The following is an 18,284-nucleotide window of genomic DNA, read 5'->3' on the forward strand; positions in this document are numbered from 1 at the left end:
GAAAGTGTGTGTTTGTGTCTCTGTAGGTGAAAACAAGAAATAGTTTTAAAGAGAAAGGAAATACCCACAATAGCATTACCAAAAAAATGGGATCATATTTTTCTTTTAAACAAAAGCATGACATTTATCAGGAGGAAAAACTTGAAGGAATTCATGAACTCCAGAAAATAATTCTTGACACCAGCTTCCTAAAAATAACCCTTTAAATTTAAAAAAAATGATAACATTAAGAGCTTTGAGTTATTTTTAAAAGCATATTTCACCTTTAGGCATTATCAATTGACTTCCAGCCAACAAACATGAGGAAATTAACACACTTCTACTTTTTCCCATATCCTCTTCCGCTGCCCCCTCCTAATTTTTTGGTTGTGTCATTTTCACATAAGAAAGGTTAATAATATTTGCGTTCCATTCTTTTACCACAATTCCCACAGTTGTCTGTTTGTCTCTGTGTATAAATGGCACTGGTGTTCATTATTGTTCTTTTTCCATGACTTCTCCATTCCTATGTTTGGAGTCATCCCTTCACTGGTGGGATTTTGTCATCAAGTAGTCTTTTTTTTATATAGGTCTTGTGGATTCTTGCATGCTTTAAAGGGTCTGTGTCATTATACTTAAAGGGCAAATTGAACAAAAATTCTTGGGTTATTCTTTCCCTCAGATCTTTTTAGACGTTGCTCCTTTGTCTTCTTACAATGAATGTTGCTTTGGGGAAAGCCAAAGGCTAACTGACATTTTTTTTTTTAATTTTTTAATTAAAAAAAATTTTTTTTGAGAGAGAGACAGAGAGCAAGCGAGTAGGGCAGGGGCTGAAAGAGAAGGAGAGACAGAGAATCCCAAGCATGAAGTCACGAACTGTGAGATCATGACCTGAGCTGAAACCAAGAGGTGGACACTTAACTGACTGAGCCACCCAGGCACCCCTGACATTTATTCCTTGTATATGACTTGCTTCTTCTCCTTGGAGATATATAGATACATATATATCTATATATATCTATATATCTATCTATATAGATAGATAGATAGATAGATAGATATACTGGGGAGATATACACACACACACACACACACACACACACACACACACACACATACTGGGGAGGGGTGGAGAGAGGCAGAGAGAATCCCAAGCAAGCTCCACACTGTCAACACAGAGCCCAACTTGGGGCTTGACCCCGTGAACTGTGAGATCATGACCTGAGCGGAAACCAAGAGTCAGCCGCTTAACGGACTGAGCCACCCAGGTGCTCCTCCTGGTATATATTTAAAATTCTTTCTTTGGCTCTGAAATTCAGCAACTTCACCAATATATACTTTAATCAGTGTGTTGTTTAGGATAGAAATTCATACAGAAACCCAAAATAACAGTGGCTTTAAGAAAGAGAAATGGGGGCACCTGGGTGGCTCGGTCTGTTAAGCATCTGACTCTTGATTTCAGCTCAGGTCATGATCTCACAGTTGGTGACATCGAGCCCCCTGTCTGTCTCTGTGCTGTCAACATGGAGCCTGCTTGGGATTCTCTCTCTCTCTCACTCTCTGCCCTTCCCCCACCTCTTTCTCAAAATACATAAATAAACATTAAAAAAAATAAAACGTTTCCTTTAAAAAATAAATAAGAGAAATGTATTAGTTTCTCATTTAATGATATAAACTGATATAGTAGCAATTCTCTATCGAAATCCTGAGGTTCAGGATCTTTCTATTTTTTTGCTTCACCATCTCTAGGGAGCTGTCCTTGTCCATATACCAAGATGCATACTCTAGCCAATAGGAAGGGGGAAAGAGAAAAAGATCAATCACATTCCTTCCCTTTAAGGATGCACCCAGAAGTTGCACACAGTAATCTTTTGCTCACATCCCACTGGACAGAACTTGGTCATATGACCCTCCCTAACCAGGAGAAGTCCTGGGAAATACAGTCTTTATTCTGGGTGACTATATACCCAGCTACAAACATTCCACTATAATGGAAGAAGGGAGAATGAACACTGGAGAAAAACTAGCAAATTTTGCTGTGATCAATCTGTATCAGTTTTTTCCTAGGGTATGTTCTGTCTTTTCAATCTGTAGATTCAAATATTTATCTTGTGGAAGGTTTCTAGAACATTCATGAGTATTTTTTTCTATTCCATTTATTGTGCTTTTTACTTCAGGAATGCCAAGAATACATCTTTTGTACTTCTGTGTATCTTTTTTATTTTAACCTTTGTATCTGTATTTGTACCCTTTATACATGTCTTTCACAGTCATCATCTTTTTTCTAAATATTTACAATGCTTTCTTTTTGTTTCATTTTCATTTGTGTTCTCAATTGTATTCATTCAGAAATCTTTTTCCATTGTATTTATTCCAGTTTTTATTGCTTCTAATGGTGTACTTATCTCTGTGATATTACTATTTTTTCTTCCTTCTTCCTTCTTCCAGCCTACTTTTCACCTCCTTCTGTGGCCTTAGAATCTCTTCTTCTTCGCACTTTTGCATCTTTTCTTTGAGCTGTCTTGTCAAAGAGAGACTCTCTCATCTCACATTCTTTAAGATCATGGAGAATTATTTGTTGGACTCTGTTTCCTGACATAACCCTTCTTCTGATATAAGTTTTTCATCTGCTTTTTACTTATGTGTCTCTCCTTTTTTGGGAGATGAAGGCATTTTATGACCCAGGAGCAGAGTGAGAGAAAGGAGCTGCAGGTGTACCATTCAGGACACAGACTTACTCTCCCCCCACCCCCACACCCCGCCCACCAAGGTTAACCTTTTGTTATTTATACTTCCAGACAGAAATGCATAATTTTCCCTTACAAAACAAGATGACAATATACATTCTATTTTACAATCTGTTTTCTTCATGTCATATGTGTCATATATGTTTTATGTCATTAAATCTATTTCTCCCACATTATGTAAGTAGTGACATTGCACTCCATGGGCATGATGTATCATATTTTTTTTAACCCAATCTCTTGGCAGACATTTCCATTGTTTCCAGTAATTTACTTTTTTTTTTAAAGCTTATTTATTTATTTTGGAGACACAGAATGCAAGTGGGAGAGGGGCAGAGAGAAAGGAGGACAGAGGATCGAAAGTGAGTTCAGTGCTGACAGCAGAGCCTGATGCAGGGCTCGAACTCACAAACCATGGGATCATGACCTGAGCCAAAGTCAGCCTCTTAACCGACTGAGCCACCCAGGCACCCCAGTACTTTACTATTGTAATCAATCTGATGCCTAATTTAAAATCACTTATTTTGACTCTCTGGACTGAAAGCTAAAGTTGTGGAGGATCTCATAGATTCTCACTTTTTCTTTCTCCTCTTTTATTGAGATATAATTCACATACCATCAAATCTATACTTTTAAAGTATACTGCTTACTGGTTTTTAGTATATTCAAAGAGATGTGTAACCATCACTACTGTCTCCTTCCAGAACATTTTCATCACCCCTCCCCCCAAAAAAACACACCGATTAGCAGTCACCCCCATTTCCTCTCCTAGCTCCTGGCAACCTCTAATCTACTTTCTGTCTCTGGATTTGCTTATTCTGGACATTTCATACAAATGTAATCATATAATGAGTGGTCTTTTGCGACTGGCTACTTTCACTTAGCATAATGATTTTAAGGTTGGCTCATGTTGTAGCATATATCAGTACTTTACTACTTTTTACGGTCAAAAATATTTCATTATATGAATACAGCACATTTTGTTTATCCATTCATCTGTTGATGGACATTTGGGTGGTTTCCACCTTTAGGCTAAGATAAAAAAAAAGCTGCTATGAACATTTGTGTGCAAGTTTCTGTGAACCTATATTTTTAATTCTCGAAGGTGTGTACCCACTAGTGGAATTGCTGGGTCAGATGATAGGGTAGAATTATTCTTAATCCCTGTGTTTCTGATTCCACATGATATCACCAGCCCCTCTGCGATGTGTGTCCCCAAGTAAAGAGCTTTTCAGATGTAGTTTCTACAGAGACTGAATCTATTGTTTCCTGCTTGGGCTGGTGGTCACCTTGGTTTAAGGGATTGAGGAAGAGGCCTAGGATTTAATATTTAATAATAGCTGATTTCATCCTATGCCTTGACCCCACTTTACACGGTATCTGGTTCCTTCCTGGGCTCTGCAGATACTTTAAGTCATATGTTCCTACACTTTGCTAACTTAGTTGCCTTTCACTGCCTTAGGAGTTAGACCCTTTTATATTTCTTCACTGTCATTTTAGGGTTTTGGGGAGGAGAGGCTACAAATACCAGCTTGTTTACTGAAAATTGCACTAATTATGCATAAGTCTTTCTGACTATTGCTCATCTTTGAAAAAAGAGCAGCTCTTTGTTAAAAATTAGTTTAGAGAAAGATGAGGCAAGTGATCTGGACAGACTACAGTCATGTTTTTTTTAATGTTTATTCATTTATTTTTGAGAGAGAGAGAGAGAGAGGGTGCATGAATGAGAGAGAAGAAGGGAGGGGCAGAGAGAGGGAGAGAGAGAACCCCAAGCAGGCTCCAAGCTGCCAGAGCAGAGCTCAATGCAGAGCTCGATCCCATGAATTGTGAGATCATGACCTGAGCCAAAATCAGGAGTCAGATGCTCAACTAACTGAGCCACCCAGGTGCCTCTCGACAGACCACAGTTTTAAATTATTTATTTTCTTTGAGCATTGTCCCCAAATCTGTTTTTGCTTTGTCTAGGGCCACATTCCCCCAGTTTCCAGGATGTAGGAAGTCAGTGTGGTAATACTCCCTAAGATAGACTTTGTCTTAGTCTATTTGGGCTGTTATAAGAAAATACCACTGACTGGGGGGCTTGAACAACAAACATTGATTTCTTAACAGTTCTGGAGGCTGGGAAGTCCAAGATCAAGGCACCGGCAGATTAGGTGTCTGATGAGATCCCACTTCTTGGTTCATAGATGGGCATCTTCTCTCTGTGTCTATATGAGGTAGAAAGGGTGAGAGAGTTCTCTGGGGCAGGGGGGGTCTCTTTTAAAAGGGCACTAATCTCATTCATGAGGCTTTCACCCTCATTACCTAATCACCTCCCAAAAGCCCCACCTCCAAATACCATCACTTCGGGGATTAGGTCTCAACATAGGAATTTTGAGGGAACACAAACATTCAGTGCATACCAGACTTTCTGTTACTGTTGATAATTACTGTTCCCTCTTCCCGCCTCCTTTATCCCCCCTCACCTCTAGCAGATTCCCTCAGGTAGGAGGCTTGGACATAGATAATGAACATGGCACTTATACCTGACTTCCTTATTTCCTCCTCCTTACTGACTACATCCTGAAGGCTGGAGTTACTTCTCTGGAGTCGTTCCAAACGTTGCCTTATGGTTCTGAACAATGAACCATTAAGATGGGCTTTTCCAGAACAATGCCCTTACCTTTACTTGGCAGTCAACAGCTTCTTCATGTCATAGAAGCTGGAGACAGGTACAAGGATGTTCAATACCAGCTGTAATAACAAAAAGCAGGAAACGTACAAATGATAGCTACAAGGAGTGTGAGTAAATACAGGGTCACATATTGAAACAATGGAATGCAATTCATCAATAAAAATGAGTGAACTAGGGGCACCTGGGTGGCTCAATCGGTTAAGCAGCTGACTTTGGCTCAGGTCATGACCTCACAGTTTGTGAGCTCGAGCCCCGTGTCAGGCTCTGTGCTGACAGCTCAGAGCCTGGAGCCTGCTTCAGATTCTGTGTCTCCCTCTCTCTCTACCCCTCCCCCGCTCACACTATGTTTCTGTCTCTCTCTCTCTCAAAAATAATCATTAAAAAAAATAAAAAATAAATGAGTGAACTATGTAGCTGCACACAGCAGCATTGATGGGTCTTAAAAACATACAGTAAAAAAAAAAAAAGTCATGGAAGAATATACATTCTGTGATTTCCGTAAGTACAAAAATTCCCTCAACTTACAATATATGTGTAGGAAAACATACATGAACAAATCTCTAAAGAAAAAGAAGGGAATGATTAAATCAGAATTCAGGATAGTAGGTACTGCTTGGAGGGAGAGGAAGGGATATGATTGGACAAGCCTACACAGGACTTTCTTTTTTTTTTTTTTTTAACGTTTATTTATTTTTGAGACAGAGACAGAGCATGAACGGGGGAGAGTCAGAGAGAGGGAGACACAGAATCCGAAACAGGCTCCGAGCGGTCAGCACAGAGCCCAACGCGGGGCTCGAGCTCACGGACCGCGAGATCATGACCTGAGCCGAAGTCGGCCGCTCAACCGACTGAGCCACCCAGGCGCCCCATACACAGGACCTTTCTAAGGCACTACTTGAGTCAGATTTTTTTTAAAGCAGGTTGGTAGGTACATGTGTTCATTTAACTTCTATTAGTTAAATTGTTCATATATGTTAAGTACATTCTTTTGTTAGCATGAAATTTCACAATAAAAAAATGGAGTGATTACTCTCTTTTTTCTCCTCTTTTAAAAGATGGATTTGGGGGCACCTGGGTGGCTCAGTCTGTTGAGCGTCCGCCTTCAGCTCAGGTCACGATCTCATGGTTCATGAGTTCAAGTCGAGTCAGGCTCCGTCCGTGCTAACAGCTCAGAGCCTGGAGCCTGCTTCAGATTCTGTGTCTCTCTCTCTCGCTGCCCTTCCCCGCTCACGCTTTTCTCTCTCTCTCTCCTAAAAATAAGTAAACATTAAAAAAAAAAAAAAAAGATGGAGTTGTTTCTCTTTTTCATTCTTTGGAGGGTTTTAGGGTGGGGAGAAGAGTAAAAAATGTCTCTCCTCATCTTTATCAATAACTCTTGCCCCAGGGATTTGAATAATTCTCATGCATAGCCATGTAAAGGCATGGCCATTATGGACTTGGGTTTCCGTATAACATTGAAGAGAGTCCATGGAAAATTGACATAAAGAAGTTTTGTGACTTCCAAGATTGCTTCTTTTTGAAACCCTTGAAGGGAAAATGGCTTTACTTCAGAAAATGGCTCACGCACTTGTTTGGAAAGACAGCAAGGCAGGGTTGCTGCAACAGTGCAGAGGAAGAAGTTAGGGGGACTTCACCTCTGCCTGCGCCTCGATGACTCCCAGAGAGAGAAGTGGAGAGAGAGAGTGCACAGGAGTCTAGGGGAGAGGCAGTCTAGGCGAGCACTCACTGGCCCAAGGTGAGACCTGCCTGAGCCGGTGCCCGAGTGGACCCATGCCCATCTCAAAGGGCATGATGCCTGCCGGAAGGGTGGATATTTTTTTACCACACAGGAGCACTGGATCTGTTCATGCCAGAACAAATATTGAGTTGAGCAGTGAGTGCTCCGAGCCATGGCCTGAAAGATCCTTCGTGTTAGGACTTGGTGGATAGACAGGGGTAGGAGGGAGGAGTGAACATGCCAAGAGAGGTCAGCAGAATCGGGCAGTGCCTGGGAGGGAATTTGGACCTTACCCTGAGCAATGAAGAGCCGTTAAAGGGTTTAAGCCAGAAAGAGGCAGGATAAGAATTGACTGGCAAAGTACGTAATTAAAAAAGGCTGGGAAGACTTCAACAATTTATTTCAAGGAATCTATACTGCATTAATCACATCAGCACCTACACAGATTATAGTCATGTCCATATGTGGTAAAACAACACACTTTCATTCTGTGGACAATACTTGATGCACATCCATATTCAGAGAACCTTTGCAAAACTCTGTGCCCACACCTTCCACTCGCCTGAGGCCCTGGGGCTCATAAGGTAAACACTGCCAGTCCAGTTAATGTTAATGCTAAAGTGTTCTTCTTGACAACAATTAGCAACAAGTTCAGCTTTTTGCCTTAGGTTAAGCCCCTAGCCCCCACACGGGAGGAATGCTTGTCTTCTTATCTGTAAAGGACACACATCCAAATCACGGGCCTGCTGTTGCTTCTAACCATGTAAATATATGCAAACACTAAAGGAGGAACTAATTCACAACACGTGTCTATACCACTTAGGACTGTTAGCAAAACTAATAAATAGCATTGGGACGCCAGTTTTGAATTTGCTTGCCTCTTTTATGCTCACATCTGCGGAGGTGGCTGCTGTGACCGCAAAGGGAATTAACGACCTAATTAGGTAATCTTTGTTTAGTGTCCATGTCCTGCAAGAAGTTCAATGAGAGCAGGGGTCATGTCTGTCTTGTTTTTACCCTGGTATGCCTGGTGCCTAGAAGAGTGGCCAGCATGTGTTAAACGTTCCAGTTGTATTTACTGAATACATTGTGAGTATGCTTTTACAAGTGAGGACACCAAGGCTTAAAGATGTTAAATAGCTTACCAACTATTAGGTCACCAGCTAATCCAAACTCACATCTGTTGGACTTCATCTTCTTACTGGCTCCCAAACTGTCTAAGGTTTTATAAGGATCACATAGCTTGGTCAAGTTTCCAGCTATTAAATAGAAAGCTATTGAAAGATTAATTAACACCTTGAGAGGTCTTAGCCATTTTCAGGACATAAGATCGAATTCAGAGGTGGGCAGTAGTAGAATGGTTATGTTTAAACTTGCTATGTTTCATGAAGGTACGACATTGAGAAATTCATACCTGGCATTTACGAACGAAAGCTGCCTTAGAACTCGGAGGAAGTATTGTTAGGAATTTGCCCAACTCAGTCGTCCTAAGCTTGTTATCAATAAAGAAAGTATTTTCATTAAAATAGAGATCAGTGTGGTTTTATGGCTCTTTTTCCTCAACTGCAACCTTTATTGAGGGAGAGCTCCAGTTTTCATGGGCCACTTGACACTCATCATTTTTTTAATGTTTCTTTATTTATTTTTGAGAGAAAGAGAGAGCAGGGGAGGGGCAGAGAGAGAGGAGGACAGAGGATCTGAAGTGGGCTCTGAACTGACAGCAGTGAGCCGATGCGGAGTTCAGACTCAAGAACCGTGAGATCATGACTTGAGCCTAACTGACCGAGCACCCAGGTGCCCCAAATATTTATTTACTTATTTATTTAGAGACTTGGGGAGGGGCAGAGAGGGGAAAACAGAGGATCTGAAGCAGGCTCCATGCTGACCCAGAGAGCCTGGGGTTCGAGCTCACTGAACCGAGATCATGACCCGAGCCAAAGTCAGACGCTTGCACCCCTGAGCCACCCAGGCACCCCCGGCACTCAATATTCTTAACTTGCCTGAAAATCATTGCCCAGAGAGGCCTGGGTCCTGATCCCAGTCCCTTCCTCACATTCAGCCTGGCCTGGGCACACCCCTGTTAAATATTCAATACCCCAAGGCCTGCAGAAGAAGCATAGGAAAGTAAGAGTATCATTGCCCATAGGAAGGATATTGAAGTAATTGTGCAAGCCACCTATGGTGAGAGGGAAGTTAAGTGTCTGGGAAAGGCTCCATCGGGAGCAAGTAACAAGTCGTGGCCTATGCTCATCTCATCGCATTTCTAGGCAGGAGCTAGCTAAGCTGCCAGGCAGGCCCTCGCCCAAACAACACAAGAACAAGTGATGTGTGAACATGCAGGTATTACCCCGATGGCCAGACAAGCCCACATCTCATCTTCTCTCTGGGTTCGGTCATCCAGAGTGTGGCTGCAAGGGAAACTGCAAACACCAGCCCGAGACTTCATACTTTCTCTCCTCACTGCAGCCAGGGTAGAGGTCAAGGCGCAAAGGTCTCAGGAACTTGAATTTCATGTGTTTTAGAAACAAACACTGGCAAAGATTTTGATGGTCTCTGAGTCATCTCTGATGTGCAAAATGTTTTCACATATACCTTCCTGCTGACGTAAATAGAACTGTATTATTATTCCCAGGTTGGAGGCAAACAAAGGGATTACGTTACCGTGTAAAGCCCCGTCGTTGCCCCCAAAACCCACCTCTTGGTGGACTGTTGATCCGTCATGGTGTTCAGTTTTTCTGCCTCTTCAAGCTGATCATTTATCACTTTTATGTTTGGTGTATCAGCACTTGAAGAATTGACGAGCACTTTGGAGTCCCAGTCCAGAAAAAAAGCACGTTTATTCACTGACATACACACAGACACATGCGCACACACAGAGTTGTATACTAGCACATGCTAGAATTATTGAGGCTCCCAAAGAGTTTTGTTTATGTGGTTATGTCTATCAGTATTTACTGTATTCAGTATTAAAGTGGGAAATTGTAGAAATGTTAAATCACTCATTAAAAAGAACCTCCCAAAATAAAATAAAATAAAATAAAATAAAATACAATAAAAAGAAACCCATTACATGTTAACATCAGAGTGGTGATGGCACCCCATGCCACGTAGCCTCTGGAAAGCTCCACTGCACACTCAGCATGAGGACAGAGAAAGCAAATAATATTTTAGCATTGTTGTGAAAATAGTTTTAAATGCACAGTCCCCCTGGAAGGGTCTTGAAGACCCTTGGAGGGGGGTCCTTGAACCACACTTTGGGAACTGCTATCTAGATCATTCTCCTCAAGCACCGGCTTCCCAATCCTTCAGAATCAAGTTTCAGTCCCTTGCCCTTTTTGCTGTTTCCTCCTCACCTCTCCACTCACCCCCAGCACCTGCCGCCTGCCTGCCTGCCCGAGCCCTTCAGCCCAGAGTTTGTCTCTAATACACTTGAAAGCTTTGTTCTCTTCCCTCAAAGTCCCCTTGCCTGGAAGGTCCTTGTCCTCTTCCACCCACCTCGTGGCTCAGTGTTCATTCCCACCACCAGACTCCTGAGACGCTCTTCCCGCACTGTCCTCACTCAGCAACCTTGGGTTGTGGCTCTGCTCTACAGGTGATCCCAGAGATGAGCCTGGGATCAGGGGGCAGCTTGGATTCGAACCCTGAGTCTGCCTCTCTAGCTTTGCTTACATTTTTTCATTGGAATAAAAAATTACATAGTAGCATATGCTCCTTGAAGGAAAAAGAATAGGGACATGTATAAGGCAAACAGAGTTGTTTCCCCCTTTGTTCTCTTCACCTCCCACTCCCTGGAGGGTAACCACTGTGGAGAGCTTGTCAGGTGTCCTTCCAGACCTTTTCATCCACATACACATGAGTAAGCTTCTTTTTATTTTTCTATTTTTTTATAAAGGAGAGACCATATCATACCTATGTCCAAGGACTTGTTTTTTTTTTCTTCCTTCCTCTCTCCCTTCCTTCCTTCCTTCCTTCCTTCCTTCCTTCCTTTTTTTCTTTCATCTTTCTTTTTTCCCTTCTTTCTTGAAAAGTCATCATAAATACTCTTTGAATAGATCTACTACATTCTTTTACTTTTCAGTTTTTTTTTCCCAACAAAAACAAATTTCATTTATTTGAACGGTCTCATTAAATAAGTCCACAAGAGTAACAAACCTCAGGACAAAGCACATTTGGACAAAAAGCCTAGTGTTCTGGGGGGAGCTTGGCTGGCTCAGTCAGTAGAACACATGACCTGATGTCAGGGTTGTAAGTTTGGGCCCATGTTGGGTATAGAGATTACTTAAAAATAAAACCTTAAAATAATTTTCAAAAAATTTAAAAAAATATATAACCTTAAAAAAAAGTCTAGTGTTCTGAGTTGGGACAAATGTCCAATCAGCAATTGGACCAGAACCCCATAATATTTAAACTTACTTTACTTTTTACTCTATATATTTAAATAACTTAAAGAAAAACTCTAATTCAGAAATGTGGAAAAAAGGTACACTAGAAAGAAAATAATTTGAATAGTTTAGAGACCCAGTTTATACCATAGGAGGAAAATAACTAAAGCCATTTTGTGCTAAAGTTTTCTGTAAGAGAAAAAGCCTCACCAACAAATTAAGAACTAAATGCTCTGGGGCACGTAGGTGGTTCAGTCGGTTGAGCATCCAACTTTGGGTCAGGTCATGATCTCGAGGTTCATGAGTTCAAGCCCCACATCGGGCTCTGTGCTGACAGTTCAGAGCCTGCTTCAGAAGAAGCCCCTCTCCTGCTTGCACTCCCTTAACAAAAAAAAAAAAAAAAAAAAAAGAATTAAGTGCTCTGTCAGGCTGTCCTGCCCTGGGTGATGTCTCCTTCTCCCCTGTATTGCTTTAGATGCCCACTCCTCAGTTATTCAGAACACTTTCTTGTCCCTCATCCAAACCCTCTCCCATGTATTTATGAGTAAATACATAGGCCAAGTGGATAATTTTCCTTAAAAAGGGTGTTCCTGCCCCACTTTCCAAATACTATTGGCTTGAGCTTATCTTATTTTTGCAGCTTAAAGACTCAACAAAACCAACCATGAGGGAGTAGGCAGGATCTCCCCACTTCTGTGAGGGGGCTCCTTGTGTCTTGGGCTGGGTGAAGTGCTAGAAAAGTATAATTGCCCCCATTCCAGAGACAAGAAGGGCACCCGAGAAATCAAGTGCCAGCCTCCTCTCTTTTCAGAGCGCTGCAGAGATCGCAGACAAAGCCAATTAGGGAAGAATGTATTTTGAACTTTTAAGTTCCTTTTTATACCAAAATTTAAATTTTTAATTATTATATAAATCGTAAACCCATCAGTTTTCTCCTTTTACCGCTTTTGTATTTTCTTGGTCTTGCTTGGAAAGAGCTTTCATAATCTTAAAATTTTAAAAAAAGTTCACTTCTACTTATTTCCAGTACTTTCTCTTTCTTTAATGTTTATTTATTTATTTTGAGAGAGAAAGAGAGTGCAGGCATGAGCGCATGTGCATGTGAGCGTGCAAATGAGGGCAGGGCAGAGAGAAAGGGAAAGAGAGTATCCAGGCAGGTTCCATGCTCAGCGCTGGTCTCACGACCAAGAGATCACGACCTGAGCTGAAATCAAGAGTCAGACGCTTAACCATTTAACCGACCAAGCCACCCAGGTGCCCCTATTTCTAGTACTTTCATGTGGTTTTGCCCTTCAATCCATTTGGAATCATTTGGGGATCTTTTCCCAAATTTATGGGTCAATTAATCCCTCTAGTAGCATCTCTCCATTTATTGAAATGCCCCCTTTAACAAGTAAAATATTCTTTAAGTCCCAGCTGTTTCTAGATTGTATCCTGTTCTGTTGATATGTTCCACTGATTCTGTGTCTGCACTGCATTATTTTTATTACTATAGCTTCAAGGTATATTTTGATATCTAAAAGGATGTCTTCTTGGGGCACCTGTGTGGCCCAGTCGGTTGAGCTTCTGACTCTTGATTTAGGTTCACGTCATGATCTCACAGGTTGTGAGATCGAGCTCAGCATCGGGCTCTGTGCTGACACCTCAGAGCCTGGAGCCTGTTTCAGATTCTGTGTTCTCCCTCTCTCTCTGCCTCTCCCCTGCTCATGCTTGTCTCTCTCTCTTTCTCAAAAATAAAATAAACATTAGGAAAAAAAAACAAAAAGAGGAGGAGGACACTTGTTGGGATGAGGGCTGGGGGTTATATATAAGTGATGAATCACTAAATTCTATGCCTGAAATTATTATTACACTATATGTTAACTAACTTGGATTTAAACTTTTAAAAATTAAATTAAAAAAAAAAAGAAGAGGAGATTTAATGCAGGGAATTGGTGACTGGAAATGGAAGGACTAAGAAGCCTAATGCAAGAACAGGAAGTTACTCTACCAGGGGTGCAATAAGAGGAGGAAGTAATATTGCTAACGCCCAGAGATGGAGTCATGTGGTGGGATCTAGAAGTACATGGAGGCTGCCTGATGGAAACTGGGACCACGGAGTGAGAGCCTGTAGAGCAGATGTGGGTGGGAGATATAGTTGTTGCCAGAGACACCACAGGAAGCAAAGAGAGAGGAATGGGGGGAAATACTCTGTTTTCTCTCCTCATCCCTCTCTCCAAGCTCCCACTACTGCTTCCCTTTGGGCTGAATCAACCTGGAAGCCAGAGAGCAAGGGAGCCTGGGAAATGTAGTCCTCTGTGATCCAGCATAGACAATAGGAAAGGCAGGGAATTAATCTGAGCCACAGCCACAAACCAGTTGTGTGACCTTGGGAAAGTTGCTTAACCTCAGGTTGCCTCAGTTTCCTCCTCCAAAAAGTGGGGATAAATAATAGTAGTACTTACCTCAAGGATTAGACTATCACCTGAAAGCATTTAACAGTATTACTTATTATTATTATTCTGTAAAATGAAGTAACAATACTTATCTTGCAGAGTTATGGTCAACAATAAAGTGAGGTAATGACTATCACATGTTTGCATGGTGTCGTGTAAATGGTTCTGGGTACTTCACAAATGTTAGTCTCCTTGTGGCTCCAGTGTCTCATCCTTAGTACATACTTAATAATGTGTAGAGCTGACAATAATAATGGCCCTCATGGGGGGAGGAGACGGCCTCCTGAGAGTCGGGAGGGACATTCTTGTCCTGCTGGAGAGCTAGGGGGACTCTGGGGGCCAGGGCTTTAGGTCTGGGCAACACAGAGCCCTGCATCAACCTGTACACCCACACATGGAGATGCATTTGGAATGACATCCTTTGGGGCGCCTGGGTGGCTCAGTCGGTTAAGCTGCCGGCTTCGGCTCAGTTCATGATCTCGCGGTCCGTGAGTTCGAGCGTCGCGTCGGGCTCTGTGCTGACAGCTCAGAGCCTGGAGCCTGTGTCAGATTCTGTGTCTCCCTCTCTCTGACCCTCCCCCGTTCATGCTCTGTCTCTCTCTGTCTCAAAAATCAATAAACGTTAAAAAAAAAAAAAAAAAAAACAGGAATGACATCCTGCATCCTTTTCGGAGGTTTCTTCTCCTGCTGCCATTGGTACCCCCCATAAAAAAAAGTGTATTTATTTTTGAGAGAGAAAGAGAACGAGAGAGACAGAAAGAGAGTGCACGTGCATGCGCACAAGTAGGGGAGGAACAGATAGAAAGGCAGAGAGGGAATCCCAAGCAGGCTCTGAGCTCTCAGCACAGAGCCCAATGCTCATGAACCGTGAGATCATAACCTGAGCCAAAATCAAGAGTCGGACGCTTAACTGACTGAGCCACCCAGGTACTTCTGGTGCCCCCCTTTTTAAAAAAGTTTAGCCTGTTCCTATTGACTTATGCTGATACCTGTGCATTTCTGTGTTCCCATGTGTGGTGTGAACATTCACGAGTGTACAATCTTTGTGTGTGTTGAGTACTTTACCACTTATGGACATGGCCCCATCTAGTCCTCCCGCCAAGCTAAGCAGACAGGGCAAGCTTCATCATCCCTGTTGAATGGCAGTGGAAGCCAAGACTTCAAGAACACGAGTGGCAAAAGCCCAAAAGCCCACTGCGACGTGGGACAAAACCATTCCACTCTAACTCGGGACTCTTCCTACTAATATCCCAGGCTGCCTCCCACTAGCACATGTGAGTTAGCACCTGTGCCTGCATGCACCCCAAACGTGCAATAGATTCAATATCTCTGCTGGAAAGTTCCATGCCTTATGAATTTTAGTATTCCCTGCCATAGATAAAGTGCCTGGCAGCTAGGAATTAATAAGTGATTGTGAAATTGACTTGATCTTGACTCCTGAACTGGATCATCGTGGGGGAGAGAGAGAAGGTGCATCAGTGAAGATCGCGGCCAGAGCCAGAGTTCAAAACCAGCTTGACTGAACTCTAACACTGGTCTGGCCCTTGATTCTGGTTCTGCGCATACCCTTTTGGGTCACCCACAGAGCAGAGGGGTCTGGTCACTAGGAAAGGCCGAGATGCCCAGGGAAATGGATCTGCCCGCCTGGCTCTGCCCCAGGACGTGTAACAGTTCCTTCTGGGGAGTGGAGGCCCTGGCAGGCAAGAGCTTGCTATAAAATAACAGTGCTAATCAACCAACTGCTTTAGCTGCCCACCCAGGACCTGGCATCCACACTGGTCCCTGGGAAACCAGTCGGAGCAGACGCCTTATTTGTGTGGGCATGGAGTGCTGGCAGGGAGCATGGAACACTAGAAATTAGAATAAAATGGATCACCATTAGGGCATCACTATTTGCCAGGCACTTCTACAAAAATATATTTGGTTCTACTCGTCACTCAGCCAAGGCATGGCTCTGCTGGACTCTGACTCAGCTCATTGCACTTGCTTCAGCTATGAACTTGCTCCCCTGTGACATTTTGCAGATCTTACATACTCAATGATTTGGCTTGACTTTGCTTCTCTGTGTTCTTTCTCTTTATCCTGAAATAGGAGGCCACAGTGTCCTGTCAGCCTAAAAGACTTCTGAAGCAGGGGCATGGGGGTGGGCCCAGCATAGGTGGCCCAGGCAGCTGTCCACACCACTCTTATATGTTTTCAAGAATCCTGATGGCTGCCTCATTCTCCCCTCTGCCCACAGAAGTCTCAGTACCCTTGAGAATCAACAGGAAAAGGCAGGATCATGAATTACACTATGAGCAGTGGGTGAGAAGAATAAAAGTGAAAGGCTTCTCAATGGACTTTGAGACTCTACACAGCCTGCCCCCAGTATCTCTCAGGCCTCATTTCCTCTTACTCTCCTCTCACATCACTCATCACTGTTCCTGGAACATGCCAGGCCCACTCCTGCCCCAGGGCCTTTGCACCACTCTTCAGCCAGATAGTCCCATGCTCCCTCCTGCTTTCTGTTCCAATATCACTTTCTCCCCAAGACCTTCCTTGACCACCCTCTCTACAACTGCAAACTCCCCATCGCACCCCATTCTCCCCCCTCCCCTGCTTTTTCGTTGGCACCTCTTGCCATCCACCTTACTGATCTCCGTGATTTCTCTCCCTGCCTCAGCAGCTTTGTCTGTATCTCCAGCACTAGAAACACTGCCTGGCCATTGCACATGCTCAGTACTATTTGTTAAATTCCTACATGAATGAGGCTAGACCGTGAGTTGACATCAGGCGTGTATGGTTCAGGTCAGCCCCCCTCCCTCCTGGGCCTGACTCTGTTCATCTGTCTAATGATGAGAGGACATGTGCTTCTGTGCAAGCTGCCTTCCTGTGGTAATAATTGATGAGTCCAGACAATATCCTCTTACCACCCCAGAGAGGCCCAAACAGAAGGCAGTGAGGCAACGGAGGCAGGAAGCAGCTCCCGGATGACTAACTGGGATCTCAAGTGCTGATCCTTACAGGCCTCAGTGAGGCTCACGATTGTTAGCTATTGAGATTCACGTGCTTCCTGGCCTGACCTGGCCCTAGATGGCTATGAGGCACACTTGAAAAAATAATGCTATCTTAGGGAGTTGCCACTGAGGCCTGGAAAAGGACTAGAGATTTGCTGAACTCTGTCCAGAAATTTTGCAAAGGTAGACTTGGTTCAATCCTTATAAGGACCCCCTCTGTGTCAGGCGCTGTTCTAGAAGCATGGAGCGGCGATCCCGAGGCCTTGCCCTGTTTGTTTGCTTGGGAGTCCTGGGATGCCATCCATTCCCAAGGCCTGGGGCCTGCTTTCCTTCCCCCTCCTGCTCTCCTGTCTCTCAAATCTCCCCTGATCTGACAGCTATATCTAGACGGTTAGATCCCCTTCATCTCAAAAACAGAACAACGGTATGACAACCTGCCCCCCACCCCTGCCAGGCCAGTGGGACCATAGCACTGGTTTCCCCATGTCCCCCTCCTCATCCTAGTCACGTCAACCCTGTATTGCCGTCCAGCTTTCGAGGAAACTCCAAATCCCTCCCTCATGACCACCTGTCTGTGTTCAGTCCCATCATTTCTTAACAAGTCTGCCTTCTATACCTGTTGGGCTACGTGCCTCGGTGGCCCCCAATGAATTGTAGGCCTCCGTGTTCAGCACATTCATGCCTTGGCCCTGTCTGAACCGTCTCTCCCTTCCCTTCCCTCTGCCTCTGCGGCTCATTGTGGATAAATTGACTCTCGTCTTCAAGGGGAGGCAGGCTTCTCAGTTCCCCAGCCCTTGAGAAACTCTCCACTGCCTAGAACGCCTGCTCCACGAGTGCATCGCCATTGGTACCACACATATCTTTGCACGTAACCGTTGGCTGTCTGAGGTTGTCTGATGTATAGGTATACAATCTCTGCAAAAGAATGTAAACTCCTTGCGGGCAGAGACAACTTTTATCTTTCTGCAGCCAATTTGGCACAGCGCCCAACTCACTGGGCAATCAATCTATGACAGACTCGACCCAGATTTATGGAATTGTGACATTTGAAAAGAATACATTTGGAAAAATGGGTATTGGTTTATAGATCTTAAGAGGAAAATGTAGGGGTGCCTGGGTGGCTTGGTCGGTTAGGCGTCCGACTTCAACTCAGGTCATGATCTCGCTGTTAGTGCATTCGAGCCCCACATCGGGCTCTGTGCTGACAGCTCAGAGCCTGGAGCCTGCTTCAGATTCTGTGTCTTCCTCTCTCTCTGCCCCTCCGCTACTTGCACTCTGTCTCTCTCTGTCTCTTGAAAATAAATAAATGTTAAAAAAAAATTTTTAAGAGGAATATGTAGAATCCAAGGTTGTATTA

At 43.5% G+C, this 18,284-nt stretch overlaps 1 long non-coding RNA gene across 1 annotated transcript in view; it reads right to left on the bottom strand.

The window, feature by feature from the left end:
* Positions 1-4,572: 4,572 nt before the first annotated feature.
* LOC123581048 overlaps positions 4,573-18,284 on the bottom strand; it is a 37,828-nt gene continuing 24,116 nt past the window's right edge. Inside the window, exons 2-3 of the long non-coding RNA XR_006703571.1 lie at positions 5,386-5,456; positions 4,573-4,930 (exon numbers count right to left, since the gene is read on the bottom strand). This is a non-coding gene — a long non-coding RNA (uncharacterized LOC123581048). The remainder of the gene's footprint in view (positions 4,931-5,385; positions 5,457-18,284) is intronic.

The sequence above is a fragment of the Leopardus geoffroyi genome, chromosome A3, assembly GCF_018350155.1.
Source record: "Leopardus geoffroyi isolate Oge1 chromosome A3, O.geoffroyi_Oge1_pat1.0, whole genome shotgun sequence".
NCBI classification, from domain to species: Eukaryota; Metazoa; Chordata; class Mammalia; order Carnivora; family Felidae; genus Leopardus; species Leopardus geoffroyi.